Source organism: Protopterus annectens, chromosome 8.part0 (assembly GCF_019279795.1).
Source record: "Protopterus annectens isolate FY-2018-M chromosome 8.part0, PAN1.0, whole genome shotgun sequence".
In the NCBI taxonomy this organism is placed as follows: Eukaryota; Metazoa; Chordata; order Ceratodontiformes; family Protopteridae; genus Protopterus; species Protopterus annectens.
Window position 1 is genome coordinate 672,571,159 of NC_056741.1, and position 20,541 is coordinate 672,591,699.

Consider the following 20,541-nt stretch of genomic DNA (forward strand, 5'->3'; position numbering starts at 1 on the left):
GGTATATACTTCTCAGAGGTACAGGCAAACACGGGAGGACTGTGGCTTACCAATTTCGCAGATGACTGCAAACTGAGAGCCATAATATACTCTTCGGCTGACACAAGCATCCTCCAGAAGGGCTTTACGGAGACAGATACCTGGTGTCAGAACCATAGCCTCAAGCTAAATGCCAAAAAGTGCATAGTCATCCCCTTTGGAAAAAACAAAGTGCCCACAAACTACCACATAGGAGGTAATCCACTAAATACCGAAGAAGTAATTAGGGATCTGGGGACCCAAGTAGATAGTAACCTCTCCTTTGACAATCACATTGCCAAAGTGGTTAGAAAAACCTTCTATATAGCTCACCTAATCACAAAAGGGTTCACATCTAGATCAAGAGAGGTCATTGTGCCCCTCTACCCATTGCTTATCAGGCCCATAATTGAGTACAATGCCCTATTTGGGATGTACCTTACCCGACACCTGCAACAGCTGGAGAGACCTCAAATATACCTCACCAAGAGGATCGTGGGCCTCAAACAGATGCCCTATGCAGCTCTACTAAAGATGCTCCAGCTCTACTCAGTTGCTTACCGCCTACTCAGAGGCAATCTCTGTCTGACGTTCAAGGCCATGTCTAACCCGGAATTGTTGGACATGCTCCACCTCAAGAAAACCAAATCCATTAGAGCTACATGCTCCAGGGGTTTAAACCTTAGCACAACAATAAACAGGACATACTGGAGGGATAGATTCATATCCCAAAGGCTTCCCACGCTCTGGAATAGAATCCAAGTCCATGTTAGGCAGAGTCTCTCGCTGACCCTCTTCAAGAGAAATCTTGATGAGTGGATGGGAAATCGTAAATTTACTCCTGGGATCACTTCTATGGCCCTGCTGGACAGAGGCTCAGGAATCTAGTCTAAAAGGGAGGCAAAAGCCAACATGCTGGCTAGGCTTATAAATGTCCTAGGGCAGATAGCCTAGTATCTACCTATGAACCTACGAACAACTGTGTGTTTTGACAATCCTCCAGCGCAGACTCTGTAACCTCTATGTCTTTTTCTGCTGCACTTTTACAGTCAGGCAGATGCTGACTATGAAAAATTCACATCCACAAAAAAAAAAAAAAAAATGTTTTCATGTCTGATTTTCAAGTTCTTCTGACCCTTCTCCATAACTGTCTGTCCAACAAAACAAACCCTCTCTACAGTGAGTACCATCACCAACTTCTTCTCCTGGCTACCTCACTGCCAGGAATGGAAAAAGGAAGTGGCAATACACAAAGTATACATTTGCAAAAAGACTAATGGAAGTTTCCCAATGCCCTGACCAAATTTCCCCTAGTAGTACAAATATCACCTCCAGTCTCTTCTGAAAAGAGACTACTAGCCTAGTGGGACTAATCCAGTTAACAAAGGATAAATAAATAAACAAATAAATGACTGAATGAATGAATGAATGAATGAATAAATAAATAAATAAATGTGTGTCCATTCTTTGTTTTCATTCCTTTTTCATACACATACTTATGTTGTGGTCTTCAAGCTCCTCAGTTAAGTTTTTAGGTTGCACAAGTCCTCTACAGGTGGTTTAGGTGCAATTTACTGAGCTTCAGTTGTCTGTAGGAAAAATATCGAGAAGCAAAATATTAAATGCTGTTCTCAATAAGAAATCAGTGTTGGCGCAATTTCTAAGTTTGCACTGGCAATGATTCACTTCTTTTGGGTGATTTCTCCCTTGTACAACTTGGTGCAGTCGTAGAGTCTTTATATAAAAGTCCTGGGTGTGTGGGGTGCTTGCTTTCTGTTGTATCTCTATGTGCACCTGCAGTGAGATCCAACTTAACATGCTAAATCTGGGACTTTCAGTTTTAAGAAGAGTTCCCCTTGGAACTACAGAGCTGTTGGTGTTTGCAAGATCAGGGCATCTTCTAGAACAGAAACTGAAGAAGTGTAAATGCATCTTTGATTTACCACTGAGTGAAAGGAAATTTGATTGTAGTGTTAGTGAACCATGGAATGACTATGTGATAAATGGAAACTATTCTTCTGTCTTCCTTCACAATATGACTATATGAGGAAATGGCAGAGTTAAGTACAATGAATGGTTAGTTGTACAAGCCTTCCTCTGTCTTATTATCGACCTGTATGTGAGAAAATGTCAACAGCAGCATAAACATTTGCAGCTGTACCCCAGAAAACTGTGCTTTAACACCATGTTAGAAGCTCTCCCCAATTCTGATACTATGTGAGATCTGCATGAACAGATTATATTACATTAATAAAATAGTTTGAGATAGCACTATAAAATACATTACGGTACAAAATGCTGACTTGCATGATACTGCTATTCGAACTCAGTGCCCGTTCTTCTGCCATCTGTACACATATGGTCAAGACATACCTCTCAACTTCTTTGCTCTAGACTCAAGGACAAAGCCAACAATAATGATGAGCTAAGTTACAAAATCAGGCACAATTTTTATATCTTCTCATTTATTTACTTAGATAGTTAACAGAGCAACAAGTTTTCATCAATGTGCATTTTATGAAGAACAAGAAGTACAAAATTCTAATGTCTGGCATTCTAGACTGTAACCCTCAGTTATTTTCCATAAAAATGAAAATCTTATCAGGGACAGGGTATAGATATGAGGTAAAATTAGAGATGTTCTACAAACTCAGTGAAATCTGAACGCTATTTTTGAAGATCAACCCCAAAAAGGTCATGACAAAATATTAATGCAGCTGCTGAATACATTAAAGAACATTTTCCTAAATAAATACACGCACATGTAAAATAAATGTCATGCACCTAAAATACATGAGTCATATCTTAACACTGAGGTGACTAAAAACTGGTGCAGAAAACTCAGAGCAAATGTTTAAATTTCAAAGCCAAAAGACAAGCATGTACTGCAGAGTTTGTTGAGAATAATGTATTACCCTGCAAAGTTTACACTAAATATGTCTGAGACAGAGATGCCTTTAATAAAAAAAAATTGAGCAAGAGGTAGCTTGGGAATGGAGCTATGAATGGCAAAAGAGTTTTGAAATGGTCAAAAAAGATGGGGACAGATGGATTATACTGAGAAGGAATGTGGTCCAGTCTGCTGCAATGGTGACTTCCATAGGAAAGCAGAAGTATAGAATGTAGTATACAAGCTGAGGAGATGCTGTTTGTCTTTATCAAGATATTATATTGAAAACCATAGAAGGTCCTTGCATAAGTGAGCTTGTGGGTCAGTCAGCAGATCTGGGGATTTAGGCCATCAAGCATAAATCTCTGATGACTGTCTGAATGATGGCCTTCTAAGATCTGCTCTGACTCTAAGGAGAATCAATGGGCCAAATGAACACAGTAGCAGTGATACCTGAGTGGCAATAGAGATAAAAAAATAAAAAGAAAGAAAAACATAGTATGAAGGAGTCGATTATGCTGTAATAAGATACCAGCCAGAATGATATAATAGCTGTTATTCTACAAGATGATAAACAAGTTGCCTGTTGGTCCTATAGGTCAAGAGTATTTACAGATACAAAAACAACTGTTAGTAATAATGTATGGAATGTATGGATATCAGAAAGTCCATAAATATGTCTCAGTAAAGAGTTTGAGGTGAAATCAAATGACAAATATTTGCAAAGCATCACCATAAAGTCTTTTGAAGAGCATCACCAAGATAGGCTATTAGTAAAAATAGATGATTTGAAAGTGAAATACAGAGCAGGTAAGGAACTACACAAGTTATGTTGAGTAAGGCATATTTAAAAGCTATATATGAAAACTTTGATGAAGAACTATGCAATTGTTTGCTAATACCAGACTTAGCAATTAAAGAAGAATAAGAAAAGTAAAATAATTTCAGCAAAGTACTGACAGTGACTTATAATGGTTATTATTGAAAGAGGTCACAGTGAAGGCTTGTTTTGAGCAAAAAGCATCAGTAAGGAAAGAAGTAAAATTTTTTTTTCATTCAAGAAGGAAATAAGCTGAGTTCAGGGTTTAAAAAAATAGTTTGGACGCAGACCAATTTGTCCAGATTGGGGGATGGGGAGATGGTTAGTGGCATTATTTGAAAGGGAGTCAGGTTGTGGGTGATGGGACAGTAAGGGTTAATAGTTAGGCTGGGAATTTGAGTAGGAAGGAAATGAGGTAAAGGAAGGAGGGGAAGTCACTCAGTTTTATGCAGTAACAGGCAGTTAGAGAGATCACAGTCTGACATGAGATTGCAATGTAAGTGGCATGTTACATCTGAGATGACCAGTTGAAATTGTAGGTACTTGGTGTAGGTAGGCCTCGGATTATTTTGGTAGTTGTTCAGGCTTTGGTGTGAGTGGTGGTGAAGAAATTTTTCTTTTTTTTTTTTAGCTTGCTGTTATTTTCTAGTTAATGGCCATTTTAGTAGTTTGGATTTCAGTGTAGGTAAGTGGTTAGGGTCTATATTATTTGAATAAAAGTTCAAAACAGCGGAAATGCCAGGCATTGAATCCTGTATCGTATGGGGCTGCACCCCCCGCTAATTATATATATACTAACTCTGAGGTTGCACTACAGTGAGGAAAGGGCAAATTTCCCAATCTTCACTGTACTGTGATCTCACAATACACACATTGATGTCCAGCATTTTCGCTGTTTACAGCAATCGATGTATTGAACCTTTGTTCAAATAATATAGACCCAAGTGGTTATGTGTAGCATGAAGTACAGATAGAGGGTTATTTATGACATGTTTCCATACCTCCTTTTATCTTAAGTGAATGGGTTGACAGGGTAGTATCTTATGGGTTTTTGGGTGTCTATAACACATGGCCTAGTCTGTCATTAAGTTGTTGGGCAGTTAGAATTTCATTCATTGGTTATGGTGGTTTCTTTGTCTGTGTCCCAGGGTTCTGGTTGTTATGGCTTACAATGGATTAATGTAGAAGCAGGATAAGTTTTCCTAGTGCTATTCATGGTAGTTGGCTTATGGCTTCAGTTGGTGATGTGTTTTTTTTTTGGTGGAAGTTGTTAAAATTTTCATTTAGTCTTATTGTATTGTAGTTAGCTATTTTGCTTGCCAGCATTCGATAGGGCTTCAAGCTCGGTATACTATATCCCCGTAACCTTCAAAAGTGGTTGGTTATATAACAGAGTATGCAGTTTTGTCTGTTGTATTGGTTTCCCATGGTGGAATGCAGATTAGCTATGGCAGTTTTTGCTTGATGCAGGTAGACGAGCACTTAGCAGCTGATGTGGCAAGTGCCATGTATGCTCTTTTAAAAAGAAAAAATAAAAGAAGAGAATAAGTTAGGACAGATTTGTGGAGTGGAGTTAATGAGTGGTCATACTGTTTTTCCAGGGCAAGTGAATGAAGATTTGTTTCTTTCAGTTGCTTCCAGATAATGCTTAACTTTTAATAGTGTTAACATTAGCAGACTCGAGACTTATATGCAGGTGGTTGAAAAATGTAACCGTACCTGTTTGGTATCAACTTCTCTGAAGTACAGGCTAACACAGAAGGCCCCTGGCTGACGAAGTTCGCAGATGACTGCAAACTAGGAGCCATAGTCAAGTCCCCAAATGATGTGGACATCCTACAGAAGGGCCTCACTGAGACAGGTGCCTGGTGTCAGAGCCATGGCCTCAAGCTCAATGCCAAAAAGTGCAGTGTCATTCCCTTTGGTAAAAACTCTGTACCCATGAACTACTGCATAGGCAGCAATCTACTTAACACCGAATGCGTGATAAGAGACCTTGGGACACAGGTGGACAGTAGTCTCTCCTTTGATAGTCACATCGCCACAGTAGTCAGGAAGTCCTTCTATGTGGCACACCTCATCATATAAGGATTCTCATCCAGGAAAATAGGTCATTGTTCCCCTCTACACATCACTCATTAGACCCATTATAGAGTACAATGCCCCTTTTGGAATGTACCTCACAAGGCATCTGCAGCAGCTGAAAAGGTCACAGATGTACCTCACAAAGAGGATTACTAGCCTCAATCAAATGCCCTACACTGACTGCCTCAAAAAACTCTAGCTTTACTCTGTAGCATATCACCTGCTCCGAGGTGATCTCTGCCTAACATATAAAGCTATGTCAAACACAGAGCTGTTGGACATGCTACACCTAAAGAAATCCCAATCCCTCCAAGCAACACGCTCTAGGGACCTAAACCTTGTCACCACAATAAACAGGACAAGCTGGAGGGATATATTCCTGTCTCAGAGACTTCCTATACTCTGGAACAAGCTACCCATCCATGTCAAGCAAAGTTCTTCATTAGCACTCTTCAAGAAAAATCTTGATGAGTGGATGGGAAATAGGAAAAACACCCCAGGGATCACTTCTGTGTCTCTGCTGGACAGTGGCACAGGAAAATAACTTTCTTGGGTGGCGTAAGCTATAGTACCTTGCTGGCTAGTCTTACGTAGGCCCTTGGGCTGATAGCCTGGTAACTACCTATGAACCTATGAACCTATACCTTCCAGAACATTATTGTTCATTTCTTTTCCCTATGTTGTCACTACTGGTGGATCAAGACATTACATATCGCTATATCTGCTTCTCCTATGTGTCGTGATGTGGAAACCCTGTTTTTTTTCCTGCAAGAGGATTTGTGAGGGAGCTTGCCTGCCTAAGGTGGTGATTGCTTGAGACATCATGGTTGATCATCATGGAATGGGGCTTTCAGTTATTACGGCCCACCTAGTGCTTTCTAGAGTGGGCTTTAATTTATTGTGTCAGATACAGACCCCTTTTGGTAAAATTGCATAAGGCATGAATTTAATGCTGCATGTAGATTAAGGCAGGTCAAGTGAGTAAGTTTATGTTCCACAGCATGCATTGCCCTACTCCAAATTTAGTTTTAGGACCAAAATGATTATTCTTAGTGCAGGAATCACCATCAGAGTTTTCATGCAATAAGTTATCTTGCAGATCTGTTAGTCTACATACAGGTAGTTTGTTCCAACTTTGGTGGCCTCTTAAGGCGGGATGTTTTTCCATCAATTTAATAATTAGTCCTAGCATAACTTTGTCTATATATTTTGGTAATGCAAGGGGAAATTAGTTAATTAACTCACTATAAATTGTGTGCATGCATGCCCACATACACATAATAGATAGATAGAAAGATAGATAGATAGATAGATAGATAGATAGATAGATAGATAGATAGATAGATAGATAGATAGATAGATAGATAGTTACAGCTAAGAAGTGACAGTGTGAGTTATGGACAAATAGCTATTTTAATTTCGATTAGCCAGATTTGAGAGTTTAGTGTTGTTTATCTGATATTACCCTTTTCATTTTTAATTTTATTACATTATAACAGTCTATTTACGGTGGGCTTGTGTAACAAATATTGAAAGTACTACAGATATTGTACTGGTCCGTTTTCAATAAAAAATATCAATACAGAGTTTATTAAGCCTTATATCAATGTTAGCTTGCTACAGCTTTGATTGATGCTACTTATTAAGATTGTTAATATTAAGATAGGTGCCTTGAATTTTGACCTCTTGTTAGTAGCTACATTACACCTTCCTTTTTTTATTGTTCATTGCTCATGTTTTTTTTTTAAGTACAGATTGCAAAGACCCACAGTTTGAAGGAGAGATGGGTGGCTATTGTGGTTTAGGCAGAAGAGTTGTTCCAGGAAGCACCAGTTGGGGACCCAGCATTGACAGATGGTTTCAGTATGGTCAGACACAAGAGATGATCACAGTCAATAAAATGGGCATCTACTGCCAGAGGGAGCTGGACCAGAAATTCATAAGATAGCAATGGAAGGGAAAATTGAGCAGTGGAAGGAGGTGATTTGGACCCTGTTACAGGTAATGATGTTCTGCCAGCATCAGGTAGGTTTAACATTAGATCGGCTTCTATTTTGGGAGGGGGTTTGGTTTTTGGATGGCTTAGGTGAAGTGCTGCAAGGTTTAGCTGAAGGGTATAGTGAGGATGATCGGGTTTTTTCTGAAGATGGCGAATGGGTTCAGAGCAGCATGCCTTGTCCAGTGGTGATTGGGGATAAGCTGTGGACCTTTCTATCAGGGAATTATGATTGACTTTGGATCAGGAGGACTCACTTCAGCAAGACGTGGGTTCTGATTTTGGAATTCAGCAGGGGATTAGTTGCCTACTCAAATATTTTCAGCCAGGGAGGAGTTTTTCTTACCCTGCACATAGCATCTTCAGTTAAGGAGAAGATATGGAAAAGTGAGTGTGTTGATTTGATCAATGTGGATTGGGAATAGTGCTTGATGGAAGTGGATACAGCAGGTAATAAGGACCTGCTGGCAGTCTTAGCAGCTTGAGTTAGAGGAGGGTTTTAAGGCTTAGAGCCAGGACGTGGTAGAACTGGGTACTTGGTTTTGTTTAATACATGGCAGTTTGTCTGGAAAAAGATAGTTCCCAGGCCCTACTATTATTAACTTATTTTTTAACAGTTCAGCAAGAGTAGAGGTTGCATACTGGAAATGCATGGTTGGAGTATGAACAGCAATTTCCCAAAATCAATCACTGAAATGGAAGGTGAAGCACCCAGATATTTGGTTGTTTGATAGCATGGGTGGTCTTACTCAAAGTTATCGGTTAGGGGTGAGATGGCTGGTGTGTGTTGAGTGTTTAATTCTGGCCAATGTGTGTGGTCAGTGTATAGGCTGTTGCACACTTGCTCAATTTGAGGCACATTCAGCATCCCAATGTTGGCGTTGAGAAGGGGAATGGGTGCACACTGTAGTAGCTCAGAATGATGGTGCCCCCCCCCCCCCATTGCTAGATCAGCAAGGATTTAGGGGTAGGAATACTTTTCAGGGTCAGAGGGGTTGTACGTCCTTTTGAGGGCAGAGGGGAAAGTTGGCCTTCCCATTTGCTCATTAACATACAGGTATTACAGCAGGTTTGCTGGACTTTTTGGATCGGGAGGTTGCTGATGTATTGATTTTGTTTATTTTTACGGGGTTTTCTATCAAATCTAGAGTTAGTAAGTTTGGTGTTGTTTGTGAAAATTTGCATTCTGTGTGATGGAAGGAAGAGATTTTGCAAGGTTTAATTGAGAAGGAGTTGTGCACCAATAGGTTGTTGGGCCCATTTGTGTTCCCTCCTTTTGCTAATTTTAAGGTTTCTCCTTTTGGTATGATCCCATAAGAAGTCACCAGGGAAACTGTGGTTGAGTCATCATTTATCTTTCCCACAAGGTGAGCCAATTAATGATTTTATTTGCTGAGAGGTATCACAGGTTCGCTATGCATCTTTCGAAGATGTGGTGGTGATTATTAAGGGTTTCAAATATTCCTGGAAAGTAAAGGTTGATATTGAGTCTGCCTTCCATTTGTTGCTGGTGTGTGAGAAGGAATGGCCATTGTTGGGTATGGTGGTTGATTTATTATTTTATTTATTTTACATTTGTTTACCAGGATGGTCTGTCTGGGTGAATTGACAATTGCATTACAAAACAAGCTTACATATATCCATTGACAATTGTCGGATCATAAATACCAAGGGCGCTGTTAGAGAGTTTACAGTAGCAATATGAGATAATGAGAAATCCCCCCTCCCAATTTTTTTCTTTTTCGTTTTTTTTTTTTCAAAGCAGGTGTGGATTTACATCCAAATGGAGTTATACATATACATTTTTCTGGATTTGCATTATGAAGATGATAGTTGTATTTCCTTAGACTCTGCAGAAGATTAGTGCTGTTAGCTCTGTTAACCTAGATTGATGGGAGAAGAGGTGAAAAGGTGGGAGAATAGTTGTGAGGAAATAGTTATGTAGGTAAGGTGTCTCTGATATTGACTATTTTGGAAGTGGGGAGTATGCAGGGGAGAAGCATGTGGATGCAAATTAGCCTGGCTTGATACAGGAGCAGATCCACTTGCTATTGAGGTGGTCTTTTAGCAGTTATTTGAATGCTATTGGGTTGGTAGGTTTTAGAATTTGTTGGAGAATTGGGTTCCAAATTTCAGAAGTATGGTGAGAGTAAAGGGCATCCCCAGTTTTGTTACTACTTTTAGACACTTAAAGGAGTGTTTTGTGTGAAGATCAGAGTTGTCGAGTGTTTGCATATTGTCTGAGTAGTTGTTGTAATGCTAGGGTTCAATTTGGCTGGCGATGGGTGAGAGTGAGCTAGGTGTAGGTTAATTGTTGGGGAAGTTGTAACCATTTTAGTTGTTGTAATGTATCACAGTGGTGGAATCTGTGTGGAGAGTGCAGTGACAAACTTTGGTATTTTGTAGCAGGACTCGAGTTTGGTAAGGTCAAATGTGCTAAGGTTGGCGAGGATGGGAGAGGCATACAGTAGAGTGGATGAGTGTTGAGTCCTGGCAATATGTATTCTTGATTGTTTAGTAAGGAAAGGTTTAAGGTGGTATAGAGAGTCAAGTCTGATATGTTGATGACCACTTTTATTTGGATAAAACCATGCCCCTGGGTTGCACGCTGGCTAGTGCAACTTTTAAGAAAATTCAGCTCTGCTCTTCACTGGATTTGGCAGCAAAAGGTGGGTAGCCAGAAGGTCATTCATTATCTGGATGATTTTCTTTTCGTGCGTGAAGGTTACTAAGGAGTGAAGGAAGGGATGCAGGTGTTCATCGCTATCTGTGAACAATTTGGGGTTCCTCTTGCATAGAAGAAATTGGAGGGCCCCATCAAGGTGTTATGTTTTTTGGGGGCTAATGATGGATGCAGTTTGTGGTTTGTTTTGTCTCCCTGAGGTGTAGATTTAGCATTTGAAGGGTAAAATTGGATGTTTGATGACTAAGGATACGGTGCAGATTACAGAAGTCATGGAACTGTCTGGGTTGTTAAACTTTACACATTGAGTAAATAGTGTAGGTACAATGTTTTGCAGGTCAGAAACACTTTTGCTAAAAGGAGAAAAAACAAACACTATTGGGTGAGCGCTAGTAAGCTAGTATGAGCAGATCTGAATTTGTGGGCATCTTTTCTTGACCTTTTCAATGGCATTTCATTTTGACAGAAAGATTGAGTCATTCAGGAAGAGTTACACTTTCTCATGGATACTGCAGAGAACCAAGGAATGGGAGCATATTTTAAGGGAAAGTGGTTTACAGTTCAATGGCCAGATGATTGGCAAGAAGAGTGGAAGAGGGATGATACCTGGTGGCTTTGGTGGTCTGGCAAGAACACTTGCATGACAAGAAAGTGGTTTTAATTCAGAGAACATGGCGGAGTTCAGATTTTGTAGTCCAAAACTGCTCAATCTAAGTTACTTTTGCTAGTTTTAAGGAAACTTGTTTTACAAAGTTTATTGATGAACATTCCTTTTTCAGGAGTACATCTACCAAAAAATTGCTGACAGCCTTTCCCATTTCCAGTTTCACAGGTTTCACCAGCTGGCTCTGTAGGCACAGGTAAATCCTGTTTTATTTCCAGAGGAGGTGTGGCGTTTTGGTTAGATGTAATGGGATGGCTTATTCAGCAATCATGGGCAGAATCTAGGCAAAAGGCTTATGAAAGACCGATGTCTGCATTTGGTGAATATGTATCAGGACTGTCAGAGGAAGAGAGGATATGGTTGGTTAAGTTTTTTCTGCTTTCTTTGGCTCATGCTTGGTTAAAAGGGTGGATGGTTAAATCAGTTAGGGTACATTTAGCATACTTTTGCATATTTGCTATGGTGGTGGGATTGGAGGACTTCTCTAAGTCATGGGAAATAGCCTGGATGTTGAAAGGGTTGGAGCGGATTTCCAGTAGAAAGGCTGATATATGTTTGCCTATGACAAAGCAAGACCTTAAGATGTTTTTGTCAGGATTACAGTTATTAGTGGGGAATTCAGCAGATTTCTCACTTTGGGCTACATTGGCAGTGTGGATGTACAGTGGAGCATTTAGAATGATTGAGCTTTTGGGTTCATTGTTGTGGCAGGATGTGTTTATCTTTTCTTCTACATTATTGATCAGGTTGTGGCAATTAAAAATGGATCAGGAAGGTGGGGTGTGCAGATAGTGTTGGATGTGGGTGTTGATAAGTGCCTTTGTCCAGTGACATGGGGTAAGAGGTTGCAGTTATCACATGGTAGTGGGCCTCAGGATTTTGTTTTTTCATAGTAGCAGTGGAAGGGTGGTAGAAACCAGCGAGTTTATATGGTTGATATGGAAGGTCTTTTGATGTTTAGGTTTTCAAGTTGAGTTCTCACCCATTCATTTCAGATCAGGAGGGCATCTGACTTGGCAAGGGAAGGGAAGTCAGTGGAGGTTATAAAGAGGGCTGGACGATGGTCATCAGGGACTTTTTTATTTTATATTAGATAAAAGAGATTTTGTGTTTGACAACTATGATTAAAAGATTTTTTTTTATCCTTTAGGTGGGAATGTTGACATATACTGGTCCATTCCATTGTGTATTGGGGATCAAAGCAAGCTGCAATTAGACCAGATAGAGCTGAGTTATGCTTGCAACAGTACAGGTGGAAAGTGTGTTGGCGAGGTGTTAGAGGATTCAGGTGGCATCAGTTCATGAACCAGCTGTAAGACATTCATTTCTGGATTGGGGGTACCAAGTATTTCTGTGCTTCATCTGGCAGGTAATGACCTAGGAATAGTTCCAAAGTGGCACTTAGTGGCAGAGATGCTGGGGGATTTAGCGAGTTTGAGGTGCAGGATTCCTTCAACGATCATAGTTGGGTCAGGGATAGTACCATGCTTGGTTTGGAGGAATGCTGCCAACTTTATGGGAATTCAGCAGGCTTGTCACTTTGTTAATCATAGGCTTTTGACACTTTTATGACAGCTGGGTGTTTATACTATTGAGCATAGGAATTTTGATGACAGGGTATCAATTTGGTTTTGTAAAGCTGGGGTACATTTGAGTGATGTGGGCTTAGATCTTTTTAATGTGCACCTTTCATTATTTTTGAAGAATTTGGTTCAGTCATTATAGTCTTTAGGAAGGGAGAACAGCCTTTAGTCAGGCTTGTGATTGGAGAAGAGGGGGCTGTGATGCTTGTCTTTTGTTCCCCCTTCTAGTTATTGCTGTTTAGGATGGTATAATGTTGCTGTTTGGTTATAAAAGTCATCTGCATCATACTGTTTCTTGCAGGTAGTTGAGATTAAGTGAATGGTTAAGTTAATGCTGCTTTACTTCAATAGTAGGATGAAGGTGAGTGGGTAATGCTGCCTGATGCTTGTTTAGTTGGATTTTATTACATTTGTCTATATTGAATCAATCATATGTTGTTTATTAATAAATGACTGTCTTATCCAAAATAGTGTGGCTATTGCTTGTGTGGGTGATCTGGACAAATGTAGTTTGGACAAAGACTAATTTGCCCAGAGACACCACTTGGGGTGGGGGAGATGGTTAGAGTGGAACAGCAGGTATTCGAAAGGGAGCTAGGTTGTGGGTGATGGGAGAGTAAGGGTTAATGGTTAGGCTGGACATTTGAGTAGGGAGGAAATGAGGTAAAGGGGGAGGAGGAGTCACTCAGTTTTATGCAGCAACTGGCAGTTAGAGGAATCAGATTCTGGCATAAACGTGCTGCCACACCCTCCTTGCCCTTCGTTTATGTTATGCATTTTGAAGGAGTTATGTTGGCTGGTGGGCCAGGCATCCAGAAAAGAGGGGCTCTTATGCCCATCTTCTGTTCCCCTTTCTAGTTATTGCTGTTTGGGATGGTATAATGTTGCTGTTTGGTTATAGAAGTAAGCTGCATCACGCTGCTTCTAGTGGGTAGTTAAGATTAAGTGAGGAGTTGAGTTAACATTGCTTTACATCAATAATATGTTGAAGGTGGGGAGGTAATTCTACCTAATGTTTGTTATGTTGGATTTTATGACATTTGACTGTATGGAATCAATCATTTGTTGTTTATTAGTAAATGGTCATCTTATCCAAAATATTGTGGTTATTGCTTGCATGGGGGATCTGGACAAAAATAATACTTCCCTATTAATTAAGAAGATAAATGCTTGAGATTATATCATAAATCACATCTGAGAAAGGTACAGTGCAGAGAAACAGCAAGAGGTAAATGCGTTGACCAGGGATGTTGTCTTATACAACTCAAGAAGTGCAAAAATATGCCATATATTACACATAATAAGAACAATCCAGACTAAAAGATGTTAACTTGCATGCTTCATAGTTGTCCTGTTAGTGAAGAGTATCGATATCCAAGAAGATAAGTGGGGACTGTTGTATTCAATTTCAAAACCTCATCTCATATTTAGATTATTATTATTCCAAGCTTCCTAAAATTATGACACAAGTACAAGTGTGATTACCGTGTGAGTTCCCCTTCAAAACATCTAAAACTCATAACATCTAAATTCAAAACATCGACAACGTAACATCTAAAATCCATAACGTCTAAAACTCATAACATCGAATTTCATAACATCTAAAATGTGTAATATGTAATAGTGTGTCATCAAATGTGTAAATGTTATAGTTTAATTTGTTAATCTTGTGGTATCACTATGGTATGTTGTAGTTTTTATTTCTATAGTTATTATTTATATAGTGTAGGAATTTATACTATTTATATAGTGTTTATTTTGCCACTCTGTATGTGTTTTTTAGGCCATACAGGTAAGTGATATAGACATTATGTGTACATTCTTTATGGTGATCGTGATACAGTGGGGTTAGGAAATTAACTATTTCCCACTGTAGTGTGATCTCTGAGTTGATATATTTAATTTACTGGGGGGGGGGAGCCTCTGACATAGGGGGGTGCAGAGGGGTGGCTTCCCCCCTGCAGAAATGTAGTAAAAAGAGTGTTTGTTAGCTTGGTGTTGTTATATGTGGAGGGGATGTTATTTTCCTGTGATTTGTAGTGTTCAATGTTGTGATACACATTTTACATGTTATGAAATTTGATGTTATGAGTTTTAGATGTTGTGGGTTTTAGATGTTATGGTTTCGATGTTATGATTTTAGATGTTTATGGATTCACTTTATATCCTCAAAATACTGAAATATAGAAATTCAGTATTTCGAGGCTATAAAGTCAAAACCTGGAAACAACGAAAACTCAAAAGCGCAAAATTCAAAATCTCGCACACCGGAGATTTTGAATTAGTGCTTCTACTCCATGCACACACACCGTCCTCCCCACACACAAACCCAAACTCACTACTACATAAAAGCAAGCCCCCCTGTACCCCCTCACACCCCCCCTATTTAAATATTCTAACTCCGAGGTCGCACTACATACAAACACACACAGAATACCACCACACAAGCTACATTCTCCTTGCACACACACATCACAGCAACAAAACACACTAACACACACCACAACCCCTACCCACAACCCTTAACAAAATAAACAGTTACCTGAATTCACAACCACAGTGAAACACCAGAAGCACTAATTCAAAATCTCCAGTGTGCGAAGTTTTGAATTTCGCACTGCTAAGGTTTTGTTGTTTTCAGGATTCCACCTTATGGGCTCGAAATACTGAATTTCGATATTCCAGTATTTCGAGCTTCTAAAGTGAATCCATATATATATATATATATATATATATATATATATATATATATATATATATAGGTTTGCAATCATAAGGTCTAATGCTAAATGATCAAAAATAAATTGGTTGAAATCACAATACTAATTAATTAAAAAGTCAAAATAAAATTATTCTAAACTCAAAATGTCGAAAATGTTAAATTTGCCCATTTCTGCACTGTAGTGTGATCCCGGAGTTGATATATTTAAGTATGGGGGGTGTGGAGGGCACAGCCCACCACATGGGGGGTGTAGTGGGGCATAGTCCCCCTGCAAAATAGTAGAGGTGATCTAATTGCTTTTTCAATGAAACGATTTTAGACATTTTGATCTTTTAATGTTTTGGATTTAGATGTTATTTTTCAATCAAATGAAAATTAGACATTATGGCATTAGACCTTATGTAGGTAAACCATATATATATCTATATCTTTATCTATATCTATATATAAAATTGCCAGTGAGTTTGGATCATCAAACAGACCCACAGGTGATTACAATTAAAATCATTGCAAAAAAGTAATCACAAATGTAAACCAATAGATTACATTTGCAATTATGAAAAGTAAAACATAAATGGGAAGCTTCACACCCCCCCCCCCGGCCCGGAAGATTAATACAGCAACTCCAGGGTAGCACAAATGTGAGAAAAGTGCAAAACCCCTTGCATTATGTAATTGTCATTGTATTGAACTTCGACTGTTGCATAATTCAATGAACCTTACCAGCAAAATGAGCTTATGTTCCTCCCTTTCTACACTGCTGCTGCTATCTTGAATTTTTTATTTGAATTATTTATTTGTCTTTCCTTGTTTTTATATTGAAAAAGTGCATTTTGCTTCTTATTATCTGTTGAACTGATTTACTTCATCTGAATTCATTATTTAGCAAGCTGTTGGATAAATTAGTGTATTTCTACACTCTAGCAAGCACTTGTTTTCTCATCAAGGTCAGTGGGTTTTCATTCTTGTGCACTGGGAGGTAGCCTGGTCTGTCAAGGTAGAGGAAACACTTGAGATTTCTGCATATATTTTATTGGTTGGAAAGCTTATTAATCAGCTTATCTTGTTTTTACTGCCTTTATATATTTTACACAATTGAGTGGCTCTTGGTTCATTTATACAAAACAAAGTACTTTTATTGAATAATCACACTTTTAAGAGCTGTTTAAGGTGCACTACTGAATCCATATGTTTCTTTGTGGTAGCACTTCACTCTGGACATTCTCTTACTGTGCTTTTATATTAGGAGTACTGGGATTCATCTAGTGGCTGTAGGTGTTTACTTGTTTTTTCTGAGCTGGGAAAAACACAAAAGGGCTCTAACTGTTTTTCCTTTGCACTTCTCTTATATGCTGTACTTCAGCAGTTAAAAAACTGTACTGTTTGCTGCTGCTTTGTACTGTATTTTTTGCACTTGCTAATTGCATAAACATGCTCTCTGATGCGCTCTCGTAATGACCTTGTGGTCATCCCCACATAAAACATCGTGCAAGCTTTGCACGTTGCTACATATACTAGACACAAAGACTTACAAGTGGCATGTTGTTGCAATTAGCAAGTGCAATATTGTCAATGCACTTGCGAAACATATATCAGAGCTAGGTAATACACATGGTTTCAGTTTTCAAGTGTTAGAACTGGTTAACACAGGGAAGAGGCTAGGCAACATAAAAAATAGGATTGAGGAAAGGGAGAGCCACTGGATAATGAGGTTACAAGCCCATAGGTTTGGGCTTAATGAGAAGTTATCTATTAAGCCTTTCTTAACTTCCAGGTCCTTAAAGCATTAACATTAATTAAGCTTTTAATTGTTTTATTGAATGTTGTGATGTCACTACCTGTTTTTTGTATAAAGGGAGGGGGGTTTTATACTGCATTTATATCTGATGAAGCGTTGAGAAGCAACGCGAAAGCGCTTATACCACTGCAGTCTGTTCTTCTGTTGTTCAATAAAGCGTGGACTTTTGGTTTTACCTGAAGATTTTGGAGTTTTATTCGGTTTGGCTTACATGGTGCACTCTTTATTGTTATTTCACTTGGTTCACTTGGATTCTATAAGAGTGCTTTGCTTGGCGGTATTGTTCTATTTGCTGCTATTTCTGTGATTACCATTCCGCCAGGACATGGCCAATACTTCGGTTCCTGAAGGTGAAATTATGTTTAACCTAGATGGTATTGTTGATATGTATATCAACCCATTGCTTAAACTTACTGCTGCAGACTTTAATCAAGCTAAAAATGGAGCATATAGCTTCAAGAACAACATGGAGGTTATTCTTTTAACTAGGAAGTTGGAAAACAAGTTACACAAACTCCGTAATGTGCAGTGGCAAAAACTGCACATGGAAGCTTGTACTAAATTTAAGCTGATACCTAGGGGCTTAAGAGTTCTCAAGATGCCCACCTTTGGTGATTCTGATCCTGATCTCCTAGCCCGTTGGCAAAAGTTGAACCTGGAAACCAGCTTTACCTACATTTCTATATTAGTTGAACACTATGAGAAAATGATCTGTGAACTGAGAAATGATATTAAATTAATACAAAATGAAGCAGCTCGGCTGTTACATGCAGACGGCTTGGACATGCTATTCAATGATTTAAAGCATATGCTTTCTTCGCTGGACTTTAAATGTATGCAGGACAAAAAAAGAAAACTGGAACGTGATTTTTTAGATTTTAATCAATCTCAGGTTTTCTCGTGGCCTAGAGATGTTAATTCCTCACGAAGTAATCGTTTTGTTAATCCCCCTAACAAAACGGACAAGTTACCATCAGCTGATACAGCTAATCCACTTGTGATGACGTCATCCCTAGCTGCCAGAGTCAACGACAGTAAAGATACTCCCATCCTAGGCATTACACAACTCGGCGATGGCTTCTAAACCCAATTCTTTGGTCGTGGAAGCACAGGTTCATGCCGAATGCATTACCAACAGTCTCACAGAGATTTCGACCAACATTCCTTGCTCTAAGAGCCAAGAAGTGCGTGAAACAAATCACTCTTGATCCCTTTGTTATTCAATCGAAGATGATCTTTTGCTTTGGGCGACGGCTCGCCTTCTTTTCCCCTGCCATTCAGACCCTTCGAGAGGAGAACTTGGTCCCCACAGGGCAGAGGTGCAAAAAGGAAAAGCATAGAAGACAACTTTGCACACAACAAAAAGGTACCAAAATCGAAGACTTGAATGGACCTTTCAAGGACACTGATACTGATGAATGTTTAGTTGTTAATGTTTCTAAATATATTTTAGACAAGGATGAAATGTCGGTTTTAAACAGGGGACTAGGATTTATTCCTTCTAATTGTAGTGACATTACTGGTATCATTGCAGATGTCAAAATGTTCACTAGGAACATAGCTCTTAAGATGCTTTATGGGCAGGAAGGGACAGGAACTAACAGTAACCATTTTACATTTAAAAAGCCTTCCACCTTTGTTCCTCAACAACATCCATTGTTAGATGCCTTTGAGCAAGCAGTAGAAAGGGACTTATTTGAATTATACAATAGTGAGACTAAGTGTGAGTTTTTTAATTTAACTTTTGATGAGAGGAATGCCCTACACAGGTTAAAAAATAATGAAACCATTGTAATTAGGCAAGCGGACAAAGGTGGTGCCGTTGTCGTTATGGATAGTTTTTACTACTGTAATGCAATGGAGAATATGCTTAATGACGTTGAGACCTATTTACCCTTATCTAACCTTAAACTCAATAATTTAATCAAAGATGTTCATGCCAGCCTATATGACTTGATGCTGACTGAAACCATTGACAATGACTTATACACATACTTGATGGTAGACAAACCGTTGGTGCCCTCTTTCAGAGGTTTTACCTAAAATTCATAAGAACACAACTAACCCACCGCTGCGACCTATAGTGTCCAGTCGTGGTTGGTTGACTGAACCTTCTTCTATATATTTAGACAAGGCGTTTAAACCCTTACTTCTTGAGGTTAAACATGTTTTAAGGGACACTACGGATTTTCTTGAGAAATTAGCCAATCATGGTCAATCTTGTTCTTTTTGTAAGAATGATATATTGGTTACATTAGACGTGAAGTCTCTTTTTACATCCATCCCGAATACTACTGGCATGGATTTTGTTAGGGCCATGTTGGTGTATTATAAATTATCTGAACGTGTAATTTTTAGATACATGTCACTTTTGGAGATCATTTTAGAAAATAATGTCCTTTGCTATCGAGACAATTATTTTCTACAAACAAAAGGGGTAGCAATGGGTACCCCTTGTGCCAACGCCTATGCTAATTTGGTGTTGGCACAATGGGAAAAATGCTTTGTTTTGAATGAAGATTCAGTTTTTGTTGACCATCTTGTATTTTATAACAGATTTGTAGATGATGTGTTTTTGTTGTGGAGGGGAACTGTTGAACAGCTTTTGAGTTTCGTAGCATACCTCAATAGTACCACAGATTTCCTTAGTTTTGAATGTACTTATTCTTTAAACACCATTGATTTTTTGGATGTTAGAATAATCAATACCCATCAGGGCTTTGATACTGAACTTTATAGGAAGGAATGTTGGAGAAACAACCTGTTACATCGTGAGAGTATGCATCCTCGGCACATATACAACAACATTATTACCAATCAAATGGTCAGGATCTCCAAACTAACATCTCAGACGACAGCTTATAATGAACACAAACAGACACTTACTAGGAACTTTTTATCTAGAGGTTACAACATGAGACATGTATCCGAAGCCATTTCTTTAGGTGACTCACATAGATTATCTGATGGAGCACCTTTGATCAATAGAACACATAGACATTCTCACTCTGTCAATAGGAGGACTAATGATAACCATAATAGGATTATTATTCCCTTCACCAATAGAAATAATAGCATCCTGAATGTATTCAAGAAGCATTGGAGTATTTTAATGGCAGATGACACGATTAGTTCTTTAGTTGACGTAAGACCTAGGGTGGCATATAGGAACATGCCTTCATTGAACAGGCTGTTATGTTATGATCGCTGTCACTCTGATGCGCCTCAGAGCAATAGAATAGGCACCTTTCCATGCCATATGTGCAATCAATGTAAGTATGT